Source organism: Tuber melanosporum (genome assembly GCF_000151645.1).
Source record: "Tuber melanosporum whole genome shotgun sequence assembly, scaffold_107, strain Mel28".
NCBI lineage: Eukaryota > Fungi > Ascomycota > Pezizomycetes > Pezizales > Tuberaceae > Tuber > Tuber melanosporum.
This window is the reverse complement of record NW_003298763.1, coordinates 88914-98022: the sequence shown is the minus strand read 5'-3', so window position 1 is coordinate 98022 and position 9109 is coordinate 88914.

The window sequence follows — 9109 nt, the reverse complement described above, 5'->3', positions numbered from 1 at the left end:
GAATTCCGATTCAAAGTATGGTGCCCAAAATCCATCTCTAGCTTCAAGTTCTTGATGCCATCGCTCAGTTTCTGGCATCGTGGGTGTCCAGTACATGGTGATATAATTGATCATTGGGGAGAGGAATTCATTCAGCATGTTGTCTTTCCACCAATTATTTACCATATCCATAGCGTGCTCGAGTCCTTCTAGTGGTTCCCAGCTGTTTTCACTTGTCGGATATCCTTTCCATTTGACTAGAAACTGATCATTTCCATGCCAAAGGCGGTGGTCTCTGATTTCTTCCACTTCCCATTCATCTTTCTTATCGATGATGATAGGTGGAGGTCGAGAGTGAGATCTTCCAGGGAACTTAGAGTCCCGGGAAGAGGGAATCATTTGACAGCTGAGGCGTGAGAGACTGCAGTATTGCAGCGATACATGCGTCCATCCATCGGGACAGTATAGTTTTCTGTATGCTCATCAAATGATAAGACTTTGAAAGTCCTCACCACCGGGGTTGCAATTTCTTGCTGCGTCTGACATTGGTAATGAATATGTTACCATGTACCATGAGCATATCACCCGGTAGGATGGGAACATGTTTGCAGCATCGTTTCAGAGCAGTAGTGGTGCTTCGGAATCGGGCAGCTTTAACAGGTTGGAAGGCATTGTTCAGAATTGCTTGATGGCGGTTTAGATGGTCATCAGAGGCAGTGACTGAGGAGTTCTTAAATAATGTTGTAGGTAGGAGGGGGTATTGGCGGCCAAAGACTGCCTTGTATGGTGACGTTCCCAAGGTATCTGAAAATCCGGCATTGATATATGCGGCCAGTTCAACAAGGGCTGGTTCCCAGTTGGTTTGTCGTTCATTGATCATGTTCCTAATTCTGGTCTTAACTTCGCGGATTTTTCGTTCTGCTGGGCCATTAGTCTCATGGTGTCCAGGGGCAGCCATAATGTGGTTGATTCTGAGGGAGGTCAAGGTTTGCTTCCAGAATCTGGCGGTAAAGCGGGGATCAGCATCACTGACAATAGATAAGGGGTACCCATGGGGGGTAAATAGGTGTCTTTGGAGGTTATTCCAGGTGTCTTTAGAGTAATCGGTAACCTTCATTGGTATGAGCCATGTGTATCCAGAGAATCGATCCACAGTTGCTAAGATAGTGTTATATCCAGCGGATTTATTGAATGGTCCTGCGAAATCGATGGCATATGATTCGAATATTTCACATGGTAGTTGGAGGGTCTGTGCTTTTTCTTCAGGTAGTTGTGTTTGCTCCTTGTTTGCCTGGCAGAGTTCACCTTGTTTGACGAAATCGCAGAAATCCTTGCGCATCTCAGGCGAGTAAACATATTCTGAAGCATATTGAAATTTGCGGTCCGCACTGTGGTGTCCTTTGTGGTGAATCTCAGATATGACATATTCTCTAATAGTCATTCCATTGAACATATGGCCTTCTGGTATGTATAGGCAATGTTCACCATAATGGGTGCTGGTATAGACCATTCCATTTGATATGTTGTAAGGAGCGAGGTCGCCATGCCTGGAGCTCTCCATGGCTTTGAAGGGAATCAGGTCATGGCAGTATCCTGCTATCATTTGGCTTCAGAAAGAGGAGGTTAATTCTTTTGTAGTTGATCTAACATCTCGTTCATCCTCAATTAGGGATCCTCTTGTTGGTTCAATAGGGGCTGCCTCTTCCACAAAGGTTTCATAGGGTTGAAGACGATGCTCGGGAATAGTAGGGGGTATGACCGAGACAATGGTTTCATTGTTGTATACTCATAAGGGTCCACCATATAGTGGTCGTGCATCGATTATGGGAGGAGAGGATAGTGGGGCCGACTGTAGGGGGTGTAAATAGGATATTGCATCCACGTAGGCTGCTGCTTGTTCAGGTTCTTCAAGACCTTGGTATCATGTTGGAACAGGATTAAGGGTATGAGGAGGTTGGGTTGATTCATCTTCATCGATCATCTCTTCTGCTCCTTCTGCGGTATCGAAGCTGGTGTCTTTGGAATCATCAGCAGGCATATAGTACGGTCGCTGGTATTTGTTGCCGAACTTATTCTCAGTCTGGTGAAAAGGGCAGGTGTCGTGATAACAGTGGGACCAGTGGAGTCTGCTTTGTTCAAGCTCATGAGGAGGGGTACTGCGGAGCGTGCAATTGTCTTTCCATTCTTCATCAATGTCCTTTACTCGTTCTGGTCCGGCAGCGCTGTACATTGTGTAAGAGAAAGGATTGGAGGGAGTGGCAGAGCTGGCGGTAGCCATCAATGGTTCTTGTTCATAGGAGGTGTCTTCAGGGCTGTCTTCGCTTTGTCTTATGTGGTCATGAACAAGAGGAGGATCTGCGAGGTCTTGATTCTCATATAGGCGGGAGAGAGCATCAGCTAAATAGTTCGTTCTTCCAGGGGTATAGATGATTTTTGCATCGTATTTACTGATTTCGCGTATCCATCTTGTTCTTCTCCTTCCCGGTATTCTTTCCGTTTTTAGATTAGTGAGAGGATGGTGGTCGGTAACAAGAGTGAAGGTATTGCCCATCAGGATGTGGTTGAAAGAGGCAAGAGCATCAACCACAGCAAGGGCTTCCTTGTCTGTTGTTCCATAGTTCATCTGTGAGTTAGTGAACTTCCTGCTGTGTAATGCCGCCAGTCTTGCCGTTTCATGGAAGGCCCCTTGCCCAACCCATGCTCCAACTCCAACATCAGATGCATCAGTAATAAGCCATATTGGTTCTGGTTTACTATAATCGATAGGTTGAATAACGTTGGCATTTTTAATCAACTCTTTGATGTTGGTAAAGGCTTGGTCATGAGTATGGGTCCAGACAAATTTTGCATTACCGGTAAGGTCTGTAAGCGGCGCTGTCACAGTGGCGTGATGTGGGAGGAACTGGAAAATATACTTGACTAGTCCTAGGAATCGCAGGAGTAACTTTTAATTCTGGGGTGTCGACCATTCCGTTAAACAGGCTACTTTTTCCTGGGGCTGTATGTATTCCTTCATTATCTATAACATGTCCTAGGATATCGAGTTTATCGGCAAATAGGATTGATTTGTTTCTGCTAGCGTAGAATTTAGCTTCCCTTGGTTTGGTACAAACCAAATCTATATGGTAGGCGCGTTCTGTTGCGGTGTTCGAGAAGATGAGAATATCATCAATGTAGACCCAAACAAAATGGTGGAGGTATTCGCTCAGGAGGTTTTCCATAATTCGCATAAAGGTGGCGGGCGCATTCATATCACCTTGTAACATAACTCGGCTAATGAAACTTCCGAAGGGTGTTTTGAAACTGTTGTAGCGTTCGCTTTCTGGATCTAACCTTGTTTGGAAGTAGGGATCGCTTAGGTCAATCTTACTTCGAAATCTAGCCCGTCCAACTGCATTTAGAATCTGGGTTTGGTTTGGGATAGCGGAGCTGTCCATAACCGTGTTTTTGTTCCGTAGCTTGAGGTCAACCAAGGGGCGGATTCTTTTGCCATCTGCTTTGGGATGACCAAACATAGGAGCGGCACCTGGGGCTTCTGCCCGGTAGATGACTCCTCTTCTTTGTTGTTGGTTCATCCAATTACAAAGTGGGCTTTTGTATGCGTCAGGACTAGAGTAGGTGGGTTGGTTCTTGAGATTAGAGGGGTCTCAGAGGCGAATGTGGTAATTCACCTGTCTCATAGGCGGTAGTTCTTCAGGTATTTGATCAGGGAAAACATCTGAGTAATCATCCAGAAGTCGTTGGGCAGTTGCTTCACAGACTACAGCTCTGTATTTTCCGCTTGTTGGCTTACATGAGACTCTGACCTTCTGATCTGGGAAATCGATGGTTGATTCCCCACACCTGATTATAGCTTTATGGCGGTTCAGGAATGGCATACCTATTAGGGCATCGTATTTGGCTCAATTTCCAACCAGAATTTCCTGGGGGGGTAGGACTGCCGAACCAATTCGAATAGTCGCACTACAGGTTTTATGGCTTGTGGATCGTAATCCCTTTACTACCATATTTACTGGTATGGGTTGGTTAAGGTCTCGTGTTGGAAGACCATGGATAGAGCCAAAGGCATTACTGATCATATCTCTTCCGGTTGTACCAGTGTCAAATAGGACTCAAGCCTTTTTGTCATTGATCAGGATAGTACCTTCCAGGGCGGTGTGTGCTTTGAATGTAGCCCGGGGTCGAACACCGTTGCATTCCACATCGATATATCCGATATGGATCTCTTCATATTCGCTGGATTGGGTATTATCACTTTCAACATTGCTGGCCGATGCCTCTTGCTTAATTGCCTTTCCTTTCCCTTTCTTCGTAGGACAGTTCTTTGCCATGTGTCCTGTTTTTCCACATTCAAAACACTCTCCTTTCTGCCGTCTTAATTCTTTGGAGTATTTTGTTTTCTTCTTGAAAGCCCGTGGGGTATCATCTTCAGAGTTGCTGGAGGCTTTGTGCCGTGGCTGGCTATTCCTACTAGATGATGTCTATGTTTTGTAGGCCTTGGTTTCATGGAGAATGGCGTCCTTTCGTTCTGCTCTTGCAATTATTACTGCAATATCATTGCCATCTTCCTCGAGTGGTTCTACTTCTCTTCGGAGGGTAGGGTGTATAGTGTCGTAGAATCGTCACTTCAGGATGTATTTGGAGATACTTCCTCTCTCCATTCGGTCATCATACATCATTAGGTCCGTAGCCACATTGGTGATTCGCTTGACATGCATTCCGTTAACTTGCTGGATCTGGTTGAATTTGTTGTATAGGAGGTCGTTGGTTATAGAAGATTGGAATCGTCCTTTCAGGTAATCGAGAACTGTAGTTCCTCTTAATCTTACATTCCCGCCGTATTCTTTAAAGCATTGGTGGTATGTGTTGGTTGCCTTTCCTTCGCAAAATGATCCAATGATAAGTCTGGTTGTAGGGTCTTCCACATCTTTTCCTTGTAAGAGTAGGAAGTGTGAGAGTTCCGTCACCCATCGGTCAAAAACCTAACGTTTGAGGTCTTTTCCTTCTCCTGTGAACTTCACTGGGAGGTGGAGTTTAAACTTAGGGAGTTCAAATGCTGCGGGTACCTCCTCTTCTTCAGGCCTAGCCCAAGACTTTCCTCCTCCACAAGGCCCTCCTCCTGTGCTAGCCATGTCTGATTCGCTGCTGGCTTCGGGGTCGATTGGAGGTTCAAAGGAAGGCTTCTTTGCTGGAGTAGAAGGCAATTCTCCTGGAGGTTGTGTATCTTCCGTGTTTGCAGGATCGCCCGGCTCTTTAGCAGAGCGCCGGGGTTGTTTCTTTGTTGTATGGTCTTGCCGTGGGATTTGCTTCCCACTCCTGGTCGTCAAAGACTCTATCTTGGGTTTGAGATGAAGCCGAATGTGCTGTGATTCTGCCGCTTCTCTCCGCTAACGTTCTGAGGTGGATATCGATAGGTTGATCAGGCCTAAATCCGGGGACAGATTCTTAACCACTTGGTGAGCTTAAAAAAATGTAACGTGTTCGCAGGGTGCTAATCACGTTATCAGTAATAGATACGATAGTTGGCAGGTGGCCTGCTCTTCCAGAGAGGAGGCGAGATCTGAGAACTAAAGGAGGCTTCGAGGGTGTACTGAGGAACAAAGAAGTAACGGTTCAACTAAGCATATTGAAATACTGTCTGTCGAAGTCTGCCTTTTCTATCGTAGAACCAGGCGGTCTTTCAATACACAAATCTGTTCATGTCTAGCATGAACGAAACTAATCAAAGGTATCAATTGATACTCTTTGGTAAAACTCCTTAAGTATCAAAATGATACTTAAAACAAAACATAAAACAAAACCAAGTATCAAACGATACTTAAAACAAACCAAGTATCAAAGCGATACTTAAAACAAAACATAAAACAAAACCAAGTATCAAAGTGATACTTAAAACAAAACATAAAACAAAACCAATAACCGAGTACCCGTACCGGTTACACTTGTCGTATGCCAGTGTTGGCAGTACGAGTTTAAATAAAATTAGATTGACTTCTAAGTATTTTTCCTACTTATTACTTTAATGAATATAAAACACCTTTACAATCTTTATCTTTATTGCAACGTTATTGTTACTCCAAGGAAAGTTCTTCACGAAGAAGAGTTAGAGAAAGCTTACAATAGGCATTCCTGATAGAAGACAGAGGTCTTGTACTATCAGTAACGTAGACAGAGGCCTAGCGCTATCGTAAGACGAAGAAAAAGGAAGAAGGAGAAGAAATGTATCATTCCCCATCACCAAGAACTAACCATCCAAGGAGGGATCGTTACAGCGTGTGAGTTCAAGTTCACAATCAACAACCACTGGCACCTCTTAACATTCAACGGTCAATTGACCTGACATAAATTAAACAAGATAATATTTTGTATAACCTCCCCTTGCTTCTAAAACTGCAGCCACCCTATCAGGCATTGATTTCCACAACTTCTCAAAAAGCTCCTCAGGAATTGTCTCCTAAACCAATGGTAATACATGTGCAAGTCTTCTCCTAACAGCCTCTTTTCCTCCTGGAATATCTGCAATCCTTAGATACTGCTAATGCAATCGCTTTTTAAGCTCAACCTATACTTGCTCAATACGATTTCAATCTGGGGAATAAGGGGAGTGGTCCACAACCTCAATACTGTTTCTCTCCAAACCAATCCATAACACTATACGCCTTTTGAACAGGAGCATTATCTTGCTGAAAAAGAACATCTTCAAGTTGTATACCAAAGGAAATCATTTGATGAATAACACACAAAAGATATCTTCTAAAAAAAGTCTAACATACCTAGTCTTATTGATAGTTTGAGTAATAGGAACTAATAGACCTTTTCTTTTACTCCAAAAGCACCCCCAAACCATAAGCGAGATTCCCTTATCCTTCTCCTTTGGGTGTACACAATCAGCCAACCACTTCTCTGCAGGTTCTCTGAATACCCATTGTTGCTTTAAATCCTTGGATTTCTCCACACTGCACTCATCACTCCAAATTACCCTTTCAAAATCCTCCGCTGTCCAGTTCCTATGAGCTCTAGCCCATCTCAATCCCTTAGCTACATGATCAGGGTTTAGCCTAGTTCTTGACTTGGCTATCCATTTTTTACTATTTGCTTCTTTGAGTACCCGGTCCACTATGCAGGCAAATTTAGAAGGCAATCATATTCAGTCCCTCTGGGTAGCACAAAGAGTTACCAGTATTAAGAGAAACACTGGGTGCATAGCGATCTCTGAAGGCGTATCTGGTCATTTTCCGATTGGACTTGGCTGCCTGTATAATTGTACGATACTGTTGACCACTTAAAATCGGGGTACGACTGGAGCGAGGGAGATTTTCAAGAGATTAGCGTTCATATGCCCGGGCAAGAAAGCTCTTAACTGTTCTCCATAGGCATCTAATAATTTGAGCCACCAAGGCAATATTCCGGAGGTAGTAGAAAAAGGTGATTATCATGCCCTTCTCTGCAAGGCTCATTTCTCTCCTGGTGGTTTTAGGTAGGGGTCTTTTTTTTGTGACATACTTCGTATTTTCAGAACGCTTAACCATTGGTAAAAAAGGTAGAGGAAAGTAATAAATTAATTAATTAGGTAAAGGAGGCTTCGGTGGGTGTAAATTTGTGAATGGTCACAGTCGCAATAGGATGAATAGTTATGATCAACTTTACACTTCATTGAAAGGTGGCATTTTGGCGAGGCAGCTAAGTCATATGAGACCGGTTTCATGAACACTTCTGGCGAGTAACTGTAAGTCATATATTTATTAAAAGTATTCAACGAATACTCAGATATGGGATATAAATATTGAAATGCCTCCTAAGCTGTTAGGAATGCTGGGATCCAATATATAGGAACCACTCTAAGTAGGGTAACCCCACTTGGAATTGGAATCTCTGGTCTTCAACACCCCCCTCCAACCCCATTACGGGTCCACACATCATCATCCATATTTATCTCAATTGTGTCCTGTAATTATAAGGCCACAAGTTTTAAGGTGTAAAAATAATACTGTATACGATACTGTAGTCTGTCCAACTGGATCCTGTTCGCAGGATATATGAGAAAGGACCCTCTGTCAAGTCTGGAAAGTAAAAAGGAGGACATCTGTCAACTACTCAAAGGGTTACTAGGCTTCAAAAATGTGACAACTTTGGCAAGAGCTGTAAGTAACAGGACCTTTTTGCCCAAAGAGATGGTATCAAATATTAAAGAATCTTTACAAGAGGCCAATACATTTGCACCCACTCTATGATAATTAGAAGAGTCTAGAACTCTGAAAAAATACTACCACAGAAGCCAATAAACCTCACGGAACATTACAACTAGGTCCAGGAATAGGTTGTAGTTGTGGAAATAATTCTTATCACTAAAATAACTACTAAAATCCTGTTACCTAAAGCAACCACAAGTTTCTAACTAAGGGATTATATACCAATCAGCTAGAATGGCTTCCTGCAAATTAGTTGGAAGTCATCTGGAGGATATCTATTAGTTGAATTCAGAGTTATAGAGGTTAAAAGTCACTTGACTTAAGAAGGCTGAAATTGTGACTACCTCTACAGATACAACCTGCAGATGAAACCAATTATTTTATTGATAAGGGAGACAATTGGAGCCAACTCAGTTCGACTTGAGAACTAATAACTCTCAAGATCGGATAATTACTGTTGGGAATCGTCTAGTTCCTTGTTAGCAGTACTGTAATTACCAAAAAGATTGTAGTGATTTTCAGGGTTTCTAGGTGTTAGCACCTTTGAAGAATACCCGACATTGAGAGTTATAACCAGAGAGGTAAATAGCTGGTATAATAGATAAATGTAGTCTGCAAATACTCAGATGTGAAATATAAATATTGAAGTACCTCCCAAGCTTTTAGACATCATCAAGCAAAGAAGAAACCTTAACAATATAATACTATTCTTATGATTCTATCCTACTTTACCTACTTCACTTTACTCTTAGAAGTCATAAATGAAACAAGTATATTTTGAGCCTTCCTAGACAATCTCTGTCTACAGAAACGAATCTTGGTTTGCCTAGACAACTCTGAGTCTATATAGGTTGTCTCCACCTAACATCAGCTTTACAGACATCATCAAGCAGCAGATAAGAGATCTTAATAATACAATATTGCTTACTAATAAATCTTTA